The 14,323-nt window shown below is 58.5% G+C and overlaps 1 long non-coding RNA gene across 3 annotated transcripts; it reads left to right on the top strand.

Moving 5' to 3' along the window:
* The first annotated feature begins 856 nt into the window (after positions 1-856).
* On the top strand, positions 857-11,169 carry LOC136288746 (uncharacterized). Of its 3 annotated transcripts, none has more exons than XR_010720564.1 (4): positions 857-929; positions 4,885-4,968; positions 5,688-7,398; positions 9,359-11,169. It is a non-coding gene; the product is annotated as an uncharacterized lncRNA (long non-coding RNA). The 3 variants fall into 3 exon arrangements; XR_010720565.1 differs by lacking the exon at positions 857-929 and adding an exon at positions 1,045-1,209 and having other exon boundaries at positions 5,688-7,126; XR_010720563.1 differs by lacking the exon at positions 857-929 and adding an exon at positions 1,045-1,209.
* The last annotated feature ends 3,154 nt before the right edge of the window (positions 11,170-14,323 follow it).

Genomic DNA, 14,323 nt, shown 5'->3' with positions numbered 1-14,323 from the left:
ATTGCTCTTTCACACTGTAAATACAGCGTGCGGTGATTTTTTTCCCCCCCCCCCCCCTTTGAGGCTGCTCAGTGGGCGAAGGCACCCGCGGGTAGCGAGAGCTCAGCTGCCTCACCTGTGATCCATCACACCTCCTCCGCTGGGAGCAGCTCCGGAGCGCAGGGACCCTGCCAACCTCCAAAGCGGGGCCCAGCGCGGTCCCCACGGGGGCGATGGCCCGGTGCAGACCCGGAAACCCAGAGGTTCAAACTGATGAGCGAATGCACGTTGGGCAGGGGCAAGGGCAGAAAGCCCAGCCAGGAGGGTCTGGGTGCTCAGCACTCAGGGATGCCCCGAGGTGGGGGGCCAGGCGGGGACCCCGTCCCTCGGCTCCTCACAGGGGCTGTGGCAGAACCGGGGAACCCGATCCTCGCCGGCGGCGCCTCCAGGGAGCGGGGAGGGGGGAGCGGATCGCCGGGGCGGCTCCTCTCGCGGATGGAGAGGGATGACCGGACCCACCGGGCTCCTCCCGGGGACGGCCAGGGAGGGACTGGATCGCCTTCGGCGGCTCCCGCCGCGATGGCGAGGGGGGACCGGACCCCTGGGGCAGCTTTTCCCGGAGGATGGCGAGGGATGCCCGGACCCCCGGGCGGTTCCTCCCCGGAATGGGTGGGAAGCCCCGATGCCGGGGGCGGCTTTTCCCAGGGATGGCGCGGGAGAAGGGGACCCCCGGGGGCGGCTCCTCCCGCGGACGGCGAAGGGGGGGAGCCGACCCCTCCAGCGTCTTTTCCCGGGGATGGCGAGGGATGCCCGGGGCCGGGGGGGTTTGGCGGCCGCCGGCCCCGCCCCCCGCAGGTGCCGGCGCGGCGGGGGCCGGGGGTGACGTCAGGCGGGGCGGGCGCGGTGCCGGTGCCGGTCGGGCCATGGCGGAGCCGAGCGCGGCGGCCCCGGTGAGTGCGGCGGCCCCGGCGCTGCCCCCGAGCCCCGGCGGGCGCTGCCGCGGAGCGGGGCCGGGCGTGGGGGGGAGCCGGGCGGGGGCGGGGGCGGGTCCGTGCGGGACCGCCCGCGGGAGCGTCCCCGGGAGCGCTGCCGGTGTCGCCTCGTCCTTCCCGTGCCCCGGACCCCGTTGCCCAGAACGGAGGGATTCAAACCCGTGAGGGCGCCGGCTGGCTGCCTGCGAGGGCGAGCGGACGCGGCGGCATTGCTTCCCCGCGGTTTTACACGGGCTCGGTGGGTCTTTGTGTGCCCTGTGGGTTTGTTCGGGCTCTGCGCGCCCGTGTGTGCCCTGTCCGTGTGTCCGTGCCCGTGTGTCTGTGTCCGCCCTGTCTGTCTGTCCTGGCTGTGTGTGCCTCTATGTGCCCTGTCTGTCTGTCCGTGCCCGCAGGTCTGTACGGTCGGTGTGTGCCTGTATGTGCCCTGCCTGTCTGTCTGTGTGTATTCTGTCTGTCTGTCCGGGCTGTGTGTGCCTCCATGTGCCCTGTCTGTCTGTCCGTGCCCGTGGCTCTGTACGGGCGGTGTGTGTGTGTCCTCTGTCTGTCTGTCTGTCTGTCTGTCCAGGCTCTGTGTGTCTGTATGTGCCCTCTCTGTCCGGGCTATATGTTTATATGTGCCCTGTCTGTCCGTGCGTGCCCTGTCTGTCTGTCCGGGCTGTGTGTGTCTGTATCTGCCTTCTCTGTCTGTCTGTCCGTGCATGCCCTGTCTGTCTGTCTGGGCAGTGTGTGTCCCTGTCTGTCTGTCCATGCTCTGTGTGTCTGTATTTGCCCACAGGTGTGTCCATGCCCGCCCTGCGAGCCCACACGTGCTGTGTGTGCCCGTGCTCGCCGGGGTCTGTGCCTGCCCTGTGGGTCTGTGAGTGCCCCGGAGGGTGTATGTGAACTGTGTCTGGCTGTCCACGGGTGCCGTGTCGGGCTCTACGTGTGCCCACACATCGCCTGTGGATCTGTGCTGGCTCTGTGGGTCCACACGTGTCCCATGGGTGTGCAGATCCTGCGTGTCCCCACACGTGCGTCCCTGGCAAACCCGGTGTCGGCGTGCCTGGCGGGTCCCTGGACCCCTTCCCTGTGCCCAGAGAGAGAAAATTGCTTCCCTCCCTCTGCCCTGCTCCAAGGCAGGCTGCATTTGCTCTCAGTCAGGTTTATTCCCTCTCACCTGAGCCAGACTCTCGTGGGGAGGTGGCAGGTGGTGACGGGCCAGGCTTTAATGGCATCGGCCATGGCTGGCGTGTGGGGAAGGTGAGTCTGGCTGGGGACATCCATCCCGGGCTGCGTGGTGTGACTGCCAGAAAAGGGGGAGGGAAACCTGGCCCTGGTGTGGCAGGGGCTCCGTTGGGCTGCCCAGAGGAATCCTCCACCCCGAGGTGTGGGGCTGGTGTGGGGAGAGGTCCCCAGGCTGTGGTGTGAGTCCAGAACTCATCCAGAGCTCAGCCTTTGCTGGGTGTCAGAGGCGTTGGGGTGTGTGCTCGGGGGACATCGTGGCCACAGGAGGGGACACCCTGCAGTGTCCAGTGTTTCTCTCGTCCGAGCAGCTGGCGTGGTAGTGGACACACAGAGCCTGGCTGCTGCCGAGAGGGTCTCTGTGTTGCTTGCTCCTCACAGTTAATTAGGCACGACTAATCCTGTCTGGCGCTGGGAACTTCCCGGAAAACCCGAGTGCTTTTCCCTCTCCTGGTCTGAGCAGGGTCCCAGCCTCCTGCGGAACGAGGCCTGGGGACAGTGACATCTTTTTCAAGCCCTTGGACGCGATCAGGGGTGGCAGCCCAGACCTGCAGCGCCCCGACCTTGTTGTGGCTGGAGGCAGGTGGAAGGTGACAAGCCCCGTGGAGGTCTGTGGGCAAAGGATTGAAGGGGAAAGGGAGGTCGGGACTGTAATGAGGATATTGCAGGAATAAGAGCTAGGGTTGAACTTAGTACTTTGAGGGTAAATCTCAGACCTGGCAGGTGAGCATCAGCATTCCCCGTCCCTACAAAAGAGGAGGGGGCTAAAAGGGCCATGATAATCCCTGTTCCACTGATGCCCTTGTGCTTGGGAGAACCATCAGGTGTGCCCTGCCCTGGCCTTCGAGCCAAAGCAGAGAGGAGTTGGGCTCACTTAGGAATATGAGCAGTGCAGGGTTAATGGCTGGTGATCTTGGAGGGCTTTTCCAACCTAAACGAGCCTAAGACTGTGATTCATCGCAGTCCTTTCCCTCCTGCAGCTGAGCCCAGCCTGTTAGTAAGGGCTGATAAAACCTGAAATCCCAACCAAATAACCCGCGTTTGGAAGGAGTGACACTGATCTGGGAACATCTCGAACCTCACGCTCTCCAGGCTGAGTCCTCCACGCAGAGGGTCGCCTTTGTCTCTTCTTTACGCCTAGAACGCAGTCGTGAAGACCTGCCTGCAGGAGCTGGATGAGCTCCTCAGCCTGCTCCTTGCCCCCTGGGTGCTGGGCTGCAAGGCAGAACCTCCAGAACCGGCATTCTGGGCTGAAATTACCTCTCGGATTTGCAGGTCGCAAAGTGAGCCGGCTCGCTGCTGTAGTGGATGCTGTTTGTTTGCCCTTGCTCGGGCGTCTGAAAGGGTCTGTTCTGAGCTGTCCCCCACCGAACACGGGGGGACAAGCACCTCCACATGAGGTTTGCTTCCCTCTTTGGAAAGCCTCATGTGCAGGCCAGGCAAACGTGTTTCAGGGGCTCTGGTTCTGATTTGGATATCTGAGCTTGAGAGGTCTAAATTTAAGTGAGATGAATCTCGCCCGGTGCTTGCAATCCTTGGTTTTTCAGGCTTTTCGCCTTGATCTTTCCTTTTTTTAGCACGACCCTGCTGTTCTCCTACCACTCAGGACTCTTCAGAAGCATAGAAAACGCTTTCTGAAACTTTCCACCCCCACCCCCCCCCCCCAGGTGGGAGGTGTTGGAGAAATGCAACTGCAGGGAAGCATTTGCAGCTCATCCTCCCTTGCAGACACAGAAGCCCGGGTTAAAAAAGCAGCCTGTTAATTTTGTGTTAATGGCTCTGAGCAACGGCGAGTCCCCCCGCCCCCTTCCTCCCTACCTTGTGCCAGCATTTAATTGCTCTCACTCTGGAGAGATGCTATCTCATTTCAAGGTTGAACTTATCTAGTTTTGACTTGCGGGGTGGGGGGGGGATGTTGTCGCGTCCTTGTCACGGAGGTGACTCGTCACTCCCTGCTCCTCGCGGTGGCCGGGTCACCTCCGCACCTGCTCCCCAGGAGCCTGAGGGTGCTGTCCCCTCACTCCGAGGGGTTCCTGCTGCTCCTCCTGCGGCTTTTGTGGCACCCTCGGCATGTGGGTGGTGTTGCCCAGCGCCTACCTGGGTGCAGCCAGGGTTTTTGACTCCTCACGGATGCGTTCCTACCGCACCCTCAGGGTCCACCCGCTCCGCCTTTGTGCTGATGCCTTACACCAGAGATGCTCCGCGCTCATCCCAAACCCTTTCCTGGCTCTGGTCTCTGTCCTGGCCTCAGGTATCAACACAAAGCCGCGGTCGGTCGGACCGTGGCCTCACTGAGGTGATTTTGGCCACCAACAAACCGTCCGTGAGTTACTGCGGTTGTTTGTGTTAGAGACTTACATTTAATATAATCCCCTGGAAGGAGTCAGGGATGAGACTGGGCAGTGACTGCAATCCCCGGGGAAGCTGGGGGATGCTCTCTGCAGCCGGGGGCTCTCAGCACACACCTGATGTCCGTGGAGTTGGTTACACCTGCTGTGAGATTCATCCTCAGCGTATTATGTGCTCTGGAGGAATGTGGGCAAACACTGTGTCGAGGCAACAATAATGTCTTTAGATAGATAATAAGTCTTCTGAATAGACCTAATTCCAGGAAACTCAGCTGGCTGATTGGAATTGTATTTTTAGTCTCCGGTTCGTGTATTTACCTGAAGTTTCTGTCCTGCTGTTGCAGCTGGAGCTGACCCCGGGTTGCCTGCTGCTCCTGCCTTTTACCCAAATACTGTGACTGCGCGAAGTTTTCGAGTTCCACCAGCAGGTCTGGAAATGCTTTATTTTGGCACATGTCCGGCAGTACTGAGATTTCTGTCCTTGAGGGGCTTTAAGGGGTCATCAAGGGGTTTTCAAGCAGGTTGCACCGAGGGGTTGGTGGGAAAAGCCCTGCTTTGGCACAGCGGGGTGCACGTGGTTGATCCGTGGCTTTCTCTCCTCCTCTTTGGCAACTGTTCCATCCCACCCCAGAACAGCACTTGCTTTCAGTTTTACTGATGGTACCTAATAGTGAATCTGGCAGATATCTAATTCTCTATTCCTAGCATGCTTAAAAAGTGCCTTATTTTTCAATTAATCCTGTTGGCTGCACAGATTTAATGGATTCCTTTAGAGGTCCCCATCAGTCACCGACACCGGGCATTTCTTTCTCAGTGCCATCTCTCTCTCCTTCCCTGTGCCTAGAAAGATCACGTTGCCACGTCTCGTTTTTGCCAGAATGGCTTTTTCACGATTGAAATCCTGCTGCTTTTCCAGGTTTGTGACTTTTGGGGTCTTTGGTAGGAGCTTTAAGCGGGTTCCCTGCTTTCACTGATGACAGCGACCGCTCTGGGCTTTTTAAAGTTTGCCCTTTTAAAGTCATACGCTGCTGCCGTTATTTTGGGCTCGCTGTTTCTGTGAGTACCAGAGAAACAGAAGGAAACTATAATAGAAGAAGACTTGCATTAGACATGGCAGTTCATTTTTGGCCTCATCCTTGTCATGCAGACCTGCTGCCACTCCGTGGACAATTAACACTGAAACGTGACCCGTTCCCTTGTGCCAGCAGCGACTCCTCATCCCAAAGATTTGTGTGCTCCCTGGGTCTGGTATCGGTTACTCATGAGCTGTTTGCGTTCTGGCACTTTTATTTGCCCCCCAACCGCCGTGTGTGTGGATGTGATGGATGGTGGCAAGATCATCATGCACGTAGAAGAGCGAAATTCGGTCCTTGCGGTGTTCGAGTGACACCCCTGAGGAAGGAAATCACACACTCCACGTGGCTGAATTATTTTGGCACACTGAACTCCTCTCCCGTGCCTCGGTGTCCTCCTGCTGCTCTCCCGAGTGACCACAGCACCCCTCAGACCTCACCAGGTGCTGCCCGTGCCCTGGGCTGGTACAGGCCAGGCTTGGCTCCGGGAGGCCACCGAGTGCTGTCCCTACCCAGTGCCGGGCTGAGATTAAACACTCATCTGCTTCCAGGGCTTTCCAGGCAGGATTGCCTGTGAGGATTTACCGGAGCCGATTTCAGCCCAGCTGAAAGGTGCCGGGATGACCTTGCCGTCACTCCCTGTCCCCGGGGCTGGATCAGGAGCGGGGCGAGCTCCCAAATCCCCCCCACCGAAAGCTTCCCCTGGCCGGCAGGCTGCGGGGGGAACTAACGCCGCTTGTTCCCTGCAGCACTTTCCACGCGAGCCGAGCCTGTCTTTAAAAAGCAGCCGGCGTGGTTGTGCTTGGAACAGGCGGCTCGGTTTCTATATTATACACAGCACTCATCTCCGTAGGAAGCCGGCCAGCCCACGCCGCTGCCGCAGCCCGGAGCCGCCGGCTCTTCCCTTCTCCTCGGGGCGTTCCTGGGAGGCAGGGAAGGAGCAGGAGCTGGGCTGGGTGTGTGCCCACCGCGTGTCCCTGCGCTCCCTAGGGCAGAGCTGTCCCCTCCCGGAGCGGCAAGGGGCACCTGCGCCCTGCCCCGGTGTCCTGAGCCGGGCTCCCAGAGCCTCCCGGCTCACCTGCCGTGACCTGCCAGGGATAAACATCTCCCTGCTGCCGCCCCGAGCCCTGGCTCCGCTCCCAGCCCCGGGGGTGGGACACTCCGGACCCCCGTGATCTCCCCGGGAAGTGGTTTGGCCGTGTTTTCCCCCCCCCGAATTCGGGGAACAGCAAACAACCCCCCCGGGCTGAGTCCTGTTTGGCGTCCATCTGTCCCAGCTGTTCGGATTATTTGCACGATTTGATTCTTGGCTACACCTGGTTTTACAACGGGATTAATTTCATGGTAACTGATACACCTGCAACAATTAGCTGTGCAAACCAAGATGAAAGGCCAATCAAATGGCATGTTTTGGAGTGCAGGCTGCCTCCAGCTGGAGCCTCTCTGAAATCCTTTCCCAAAGGAAGCTCTGCGGGTCATCTCCAGCCCCCGAGCAGGGGTTTGTTCGCTGTGTGTGAGTGAGATGGGGCTGGGGGAATGCGGCAACGAGCTGCGGGGGAGAGAGCCTTTGGGAGGCTGTTCCCCCTTCCCACCTCTCTTTCTGGAGTCTGCGATCCCTCTGTCAGGAGCCGGGGGTGTTCCCAGCCCCAAGCCGGGTGCTCCAGCAGCTCTGGGGGCGTGCGGAGGAGAGAGGCAGGGCCGGGGCTCTGTGCTCCTTTAGCTGCCCCTGCCCCGTCCGTGGGACACGGAAAGTCCTGAACCATCACAAAGCGCCTTCGGGTAGAGGTAAATTAAACCCTCTCGCCTGCTGCGCGGGGGCAGGGCTGGGAATGCCGGTGTGGAAATAGGTCCCGGCTTAAAACGATTTCAAGGACAGAGGGTAGGTGCTGGGCTTCTCGGGATCTGGTCCAGCTGGGACCGGTTCCAATCCAAATGAGATCAAGGAGAATGGGACGAGAGGGGGGAAAAAAAAATAAGAAAAAGAAGTTGTCTTTGTATTTCTGTCAGTGTTGCAGCTTGGAGTGTTGGGGCTGGGCGCTTCTCCCACAGTGTCCAGTGAGGGTGGTTTGCTCCTGGTTTTGTCCCGGGGTTCCTGTGGCTGTAACTCCCACCCTGCATCCCAGGAGTGGTGCTGGGATGGAGGGTGAGGAAGGGGCTGCACCCACGGGGAGGGGCTGTGAGTCCCAGCTGTGCCCCCGGGACTTCATCAGATCACGGATGTGCTGGAGCCCCTCTGCTCTGAGCCAGTCCAGAGGGAATCCTCTGCCAGAGGAGTGATCAGAGGATGGCTGAAAAGGGTGGGGCTGTCCAGCTGCACAAGAGAAGGCTCCAGGGAGAGCTCCCAGCCCCTGCCAGGGCCTCAAGGGGCTCCAGGAGAGCTGCACAGGGACTGGGGACAAGGCCTGCAGGGACAGGACACGGGCAATGGCTTCCCAGTGCCAGAGGGCAGGGCCAGATGGGATCTGGGGAAGGAATTGGTGGCTGTGAGGGTGGGGAGGCCCTGGCACAGGGTGCCCAGAGCAGCTGTGGCTGCCCCTGCATCCCTGGCAGTGTCCCAGGCCAGGCTGGACAGGGCTTGGAGCAGCCTGGGACAGTGGAAGGTGTCCCTGCCCATGGCAGGAGTGGCACTGGATGAGCTTTGAGGTCCCTTCCACCCCAAACCATTCTGGAATTCTGTCGCTGGTTTGCATTTCTCTTACAGGATCTGACCTGTATTCAGGCGCTTGTACTCAGGAGACTATTTCAGACAATTTATTTTAAGAACTGCAGTTCATTTGCTCCCTGGGAACCTTTCTCCATAGTTTTTTGGTTGTTTGGGTTTTGTTTGGGTTTTTTTTTTTTTTTAAATGTGAGGTTGTATCAACTTGAGAAAGGCTTTATCCAGAGCTTGAAATGAGCAGGCCAGGCTTAGTTCCCTTCCATACAATCTCCCAGGCTGAGCGTGGCCACAGGTGCAGAAACACCACAAATCGGAAATAATGATGTGCTCTTAGTAAGGCAGTGAGCAGGCAAGGCCTGTCCTTGTGCTCAGGAAAGCTGGGAGCAGGGAATGGTGGCCAGGGAGCTGCTCCTGAGGGAGCCAAAAAAGGAACTCCTGTGAAGCAGAAATTCCTGTGGGGCAGTGAGGGATCTTGTAGCTCCTGGAGTTACTGCTGGGCTGAGAGGGAATGCTGCAGCACTGGGGCCAGGTGTGCGTCCAGCTGTGCAAGCACAGGAGATGGGATGTGCTCCTCTCTCCCTCACGCCTGTGCCACCAACTCCTACGCTTCCGTGAGCCACGTTTCAGTGCAAATTTGTCGTTTCTCCTTTTTTTTTCCCCCCTCCACGCTCGCTCTGCACCTGATGTCAGTTTTGGGCTCTTTGGTAGAAGAGTCAAGGAAACGTGAAGTTCGATGAGACTCCCACGGGAAGTCAAAGTTGGAGTCGTCAGTGGTGGCCGTGAGGGGATGGAGAGGCGTCATCTCCCGCGTGAGGGGCAGGGAAATCGCAAAGGGCGTCTTGGTGGGCTCCGTATTTCCCAGGAAAAATGCAATCGTTCGACGCTACCGCGGGCTGGCCTCCCCCTCCCAGCCTCGTCATTAGGCGGGGGCTTGTCCTGCCTAAACAGAAAAAAAAATAAAAATATCACGTATCTCTGAGCTGGGAAGCTAATTGCTGCCTGCTTCAAGCGCAGGGCGTGTTGTGGGAAAGGAGAGGCAGCTGGGAGGAAATCCCGGTTATAATGAGCCTCGCACAATTTTTTCAGGACGTGGAAATGTCGTGCGTTGCAGCAGATCCCAGGAGAAGCGGCAGGATTAGTGCCGTGGCTGGACGGACAGGGAGGAAAACGCCACGGAAAAGTTTGGAAGGCTCGTCGCTCCCTGTGGAGGAGCCCGGCTTGGTGCCTGTGCTCGTCTCACCCATCTCCTGTCGCCGTGAGGCTGAGGGGGCCAGGCAGCCCTGCAGACCCCGGGGTGACACAGGACGCTCCTGCTGGGGCTGCGCAGTGCCTGTCCCCCCCTGGAGACGCCAAACCTCCCCGTGGTTTGGACTCACAGCCTGGAATCTAAGCTCATTTCCGACTCTGACCTCCTTTATCTGAACAAATCTCACGTGCCTGCTACTACTCAGACAGCAAAAATAATCTTTACTGCCGTGATGTGTGTGTCAGCTTTTCTTTATCCCAGCAAAGTGCTGTAAGAGCTGCAAAATGCTTTGGAAACATGAGAATTTTTTTTTTTTTTGAGCAACAGAGATTGAAAGGGGAGGGAAGAAAAGTGAGTCTCTGGGACTCGCGAACCAAACCCCTCAGCCAGGTTTCCTTGGCACGATTCCTTTTTGCAAAATGGTCTTGCTGCTGCCCACTGGAGCCAAATGAGAGGGAAGGGATTAAGGCTGTGACACTGCTCCATCCTGACGGCTCTTTCACAGTCCTGGGCAGAGCAGAAGGGATGTTTCGGAGCAATATTTAGCCAGATAAATGCTGGGCACCGGGTGCCTAGAGCCCGAGCTCGACTGGAATGCTCTCAGCGAGGCTGTGCTCTGAGCCTGCATTTGAACCTCCAGGTCTGGAATCAGAGCAGACCACCCAAACCTCCAGCCAGCTCCCATGTGGAGCTGCTCCCTGCTCCCTTCTGGGTTCCCGTGTCTCTGTGGGGAGTGGGATCCCGCTGGGTGCAGATGACCCTTGTGCAGCAGGCAGTGATCCCGTGAGGAACCCTTGGGGCTCTTTGCTCACCTCCTGCTTGAGCCTTTTCCTTCACCAGAAGTGTGGTGTGGAATTCCCTCCTGGGCCGGAATCAGCTTGGACACTAAGTGCTGTCCCGCCCCGAGGGATGAGAGACCACCCAGGATTCACAGGCTGAAAGGAATGACGAAAGCTCGCAGGGATTTTTAGCAGATTACACCCTTGGCATGGAAATTGGTGTGCTAGTCCTTGATCTCCCAGTATAAGCACACAGCAGTGGAGTTTGGATCAAGGGGTAAGATGAAAGGGAAGAGAGAAAGAAAGAGATTAATTAAAGCAGAAAAGAGAGAGAGAGAGAAGGAAGAAGAAAAAAAGATCAGCAGCCCTGGCTCCAGTGTCGATCCAGCTGATGGGATGTCCTGGGCTTTGTGGGGCACCTTCTAAGTCTTCCCCTCCCTGGAGAGAAGTTTCTCACTTTCCCTGCAAATCAGTTCTCATTCACAGTGGGTTCTTTCAGCCCTTTCTGGAAATGGTCTGGAGGCTTTGGTGTCTTGGGTGGGCTCGTTCCCCCCTGCAGTGTCTGGCCCTTCTCTGCCCCATCCCTGCGCCTGCGCTGAGCCGGGCTCTGCTTTTCTGCAGGAGCCACAGCCAGGAGGTTTGTCCCAGAAAATGCTGCCCTGCCTCCGTATGGCCCCTTCTCCAGCCACATCCTGGTCTTTCTCTTGTGTGTTTTTACCAACAGTCCTTGGTTGCTATCCCCAAAAATCCTTGGTTGGCCAAGCACCATGCAGCTGTCTGTGTTTGGGACATGCACACTGATCCTTGGGGATTCTGCCCCCGGGCTGTGGCTGAGGAGCACAAACCACACGTGGGACAGAACTTCCAGGGCTCTGGGGGACTCTGGTGCGGGGTTCACCCTCTAAATTTCGTTATCCTGGTTCAGGCTGTCTTGGCATGAGGAATGTGAACTCCAGGGCTGCCTAGGCTGTGCCTGGCAGCACCCTGGGTGTCCCAGGGCGGCCCGTGGTGGAGCAAACCCAGCAGAACCCAGCCTGGTCCTTGTTGCAGAGGAGCTGGAGGACTGGCTGGATGTGTTTCACCACGACCCCATTAAATTTTAAGGGTAAAAGTGGGAGTAGTGAAAGAGAATTTTCTATTTAAGGCTTTTAATTCATTTTTACCTCCAGCGTTAGCTGGAGTTTGTGCAAACCACTGGCAAGGCAATTAAAGTGGCTTTTTAATGGGTTATTTTTGTCACTTCACCGTGGTGGGAGCTAAAGATCCCAGGCTGTGAGCTGCCTGGGGTAGGGGCCATCCTTTTGCTGTGCTGCTCTGATGTTTTATCCCTGACTGGGTTTTATTCACTGAGCCCCGGCTGAGTCACAGCGAGAGGCAGAAGGTGTGGGGTTACGGCTGGATGGAACATGGTGAGCAAAATATCCAGGCTGCAGTTCCCCAAGGCTTCCAGGCTGGATCCATCCTGGAAAGGAGGAGTAAAGGACTTTGGAAAATGGAGCGCACAGTTTGCTTTGGGTGGCTGGTGGGTATTCTGTAGGAGTAAGCTCCAAGGACAAAAAGCAATGAAAAAAAACAGACTGCCTGAGAGTTCCTCTTAAATCCTGAGGACTGCTGGGAGAAAATGAGGGTGGGTAGGCCGGTGTGGGGTTTCCTGGGTGAGAATGTGATGCCTGCAGAGCAGACCCGTTCCTCCAGGTGCTGGGCAAAGCTGAGTGAACGCCGCGTCCCCCCACCCTGCGTGGGACAGAGCCGCGGGTCCCACCTGGTGCTGGTGCCCGGGAAGTCTCATTTCAGACTCGTTTTTGGGCACATTTCCCTGGGAACTACCCCGTGTGCAGCCAGAGAGAGGGCTCGGGGCTGGCCGGCTGTGCAGGAGCGCAGGTGCCCTGAGGAGGACCCGGCACAGATCCCAGCGCATTCATCCCGGGTCAGCCTGGCCTCGGCGTTCCTCGCCCGGCACAGCGTGTCCTGTGCTCCTGCTCCCCTGCAGCCCTTGAGCCCATTTCACAGCTCAGCATGGGAGGAATGCAGGCTTGGGCCCGGCTCAGTTAATTCCTTGTGCAGCTCGGCCAAGGGAGACGGGGGATGGATCCGTTTCCCTCCGCAGCGTCCCTTCATTCAGCTCCTGCCCGCGCTAGCACACCTCTGCTGCCTTGTGATCTCCCTCCACCCAGGTTATTTGGAGAAAGGCTTTCTAAAAATAGCCTGCCGGTTTCTTCTGGCGTTCTTCTGTGCAGCTCGAAAAGCCTGCCTAGAAAGGCTGTCCGGCTCATTGATGTTTCCTTAAAATACAGCTAATCCATGTAATCTCATTATAGTAGTAGGTGATTATACTGACAGCAAGCTTTAGCAGAGGTCCAGCAAAGCCTTTTATTCCCTATCTGTTATGTGGGTGGCTGAAAGTCGCTGGGAGCGCATTTTGGGTTTGGCCCGTCTGTTTTAGGAGCAGGACTTACAATACTTCAGTTTTAATTCCCTAGGAAATGTCCTGTTTGCCAAAAAAAAAATTAAAAAATGCACTCTTTGTGAATGATGCCAGCACGTTTTTGCCGCTGTCCCTCAGCTTTGCTGGCTGCTGGCATCCCGTGGCTGTGCAGCAGGGTCTCCCAAAATTACTGGGCAGCATTAGAGGAGCAGAGATCGGGGTTTTTTTACGGCAGAGTAGATGAGGGGGAGCTTTGCCACGTGTCGTGTGGAATTCCCGGTGCCCCTTTTTGCAGGTGTGGGATGGCGCCTGTCTCTAGGGAGTCAGCCCAAGGAAAAGGCGGATTTTGGGATGATGGGTGACCCCTCCCAGCGCTGGGAGGACCTGCCCTGCTTGGCCAGGCAGGCTGGAGGTGTGGGTCAGGCACAGAGAAAGCCGGCTGGGTGAGGAGCAGCCAGGCAGTTTGGGCTGGGAAGGTGGTTCCAGCCCGCCCGTGGAGAGGGGCACATCCCGGGAGAGCTCCTTCCCGAGCCCCCCAGCGTGTGCTCGGATCAAGGACTGCCTGGACTGCGATCAAATCCCGCAGTGCTTCCCCGCTGCACCTGGGCGGTCTCTGGGGGTCCTGTGGTTCCCCCCGGGGCCGGGCAGCCTTGGCTGGGTGGGCTGGGTGACGGGGTGCTGGTGCTGGCTGTGCTCGGTGGCCTTGCCCCATCAAATCACAGATTATCCCAAATTGGAAGGGACCCACCGGGACCATCCAGCCCAGCTCCTGTCCCTGCACAGACACCCCAACAATCCCACCCTGGGCATCCCTGGCAGCGCTGTCCAAGCTCTCCTGGAGCTCTGGGGCCGTGTCCATTCCCTGGGGAGCCTGGGCAGTGCCTGAACCCTCTGGGGGAAGAGCCTTTCCCTGAGATCCAACCTAAACCTCCCTGGCGCAGCTCTGGCCGTTCCCTGGGCGCTGTCCCCGCTGAGAGGAGATCAGTGTCCACCCCTGCTCGTCCCCTCACGAGGAAGCTGTGACTGCACTGAGGGCTCCCCTCAGTCTCCCCCACCCGAATGGGCCAAGTGCCCTCAGCCGCTCCTCGAGTGGCCCCTGCAGACCCTTCCCCGTGCCCGTGCCCCTCCTTTGGACACTCTCTGGCAGCTCTACATCTTTCTTACATTGTGGCGGCCGCCGTGCAGAGCGGAGTGGGGCAATCCCTATCCCCTGTGGTGTCCCCACGGCGGGGCTGTCCCTCCTGGCTCCAGGGCACTCAAGCTGGACAGGACTCCCAGCTCCCTTTCCTGCTGTCCAGCAGATGTCCTGGCAGCCCCGTGGCCTCAGTGAAGTTTCCTTTTGGCCAGAGGGGTGTCTGAAGGGGTTGTCTCCCACGTCCAAGGGACAGGGGGAGGCACCAGCACGGGGCTGGAGCTGCAGCTCCCCGAGCCCTGGGGCTGCTGCCTGGGGGATCAGAGGGCACTGGTGGTGTTCTGGTGGGGCCACAGCTCCAGTCCCCTTCCCCACATGGCTTTGTCCCCTTTCCATGGCTGTGGGAGCGTCCCTCCTGCCGTGCTGGGGCTGCAGAGGGCTGGGGCCGTGGCTGTGGGTCTGCAGCCTG

The sequence above is a fragment of the Chamaea fasciata genome, unplaced genomic scaffold (assembly GCF_029207755.1).
Source record: "Chamaea fasciata isolate MVZ Bird 193981 ecotype frontalis unplaced genomic scaffold, bChaFas1.0.hap1 SCAF_4, whole genome shotgun sequence".
Classification (NCBI taxonomy): Eukaryota; Metazoa; Chordata; class Aves; order Passeriformes; family Sylviidae; genus Chamaea; species Chamaea fasciata.
This window is presented reverse-complemented; position numbering and strand designations above follow the sequence as displayed.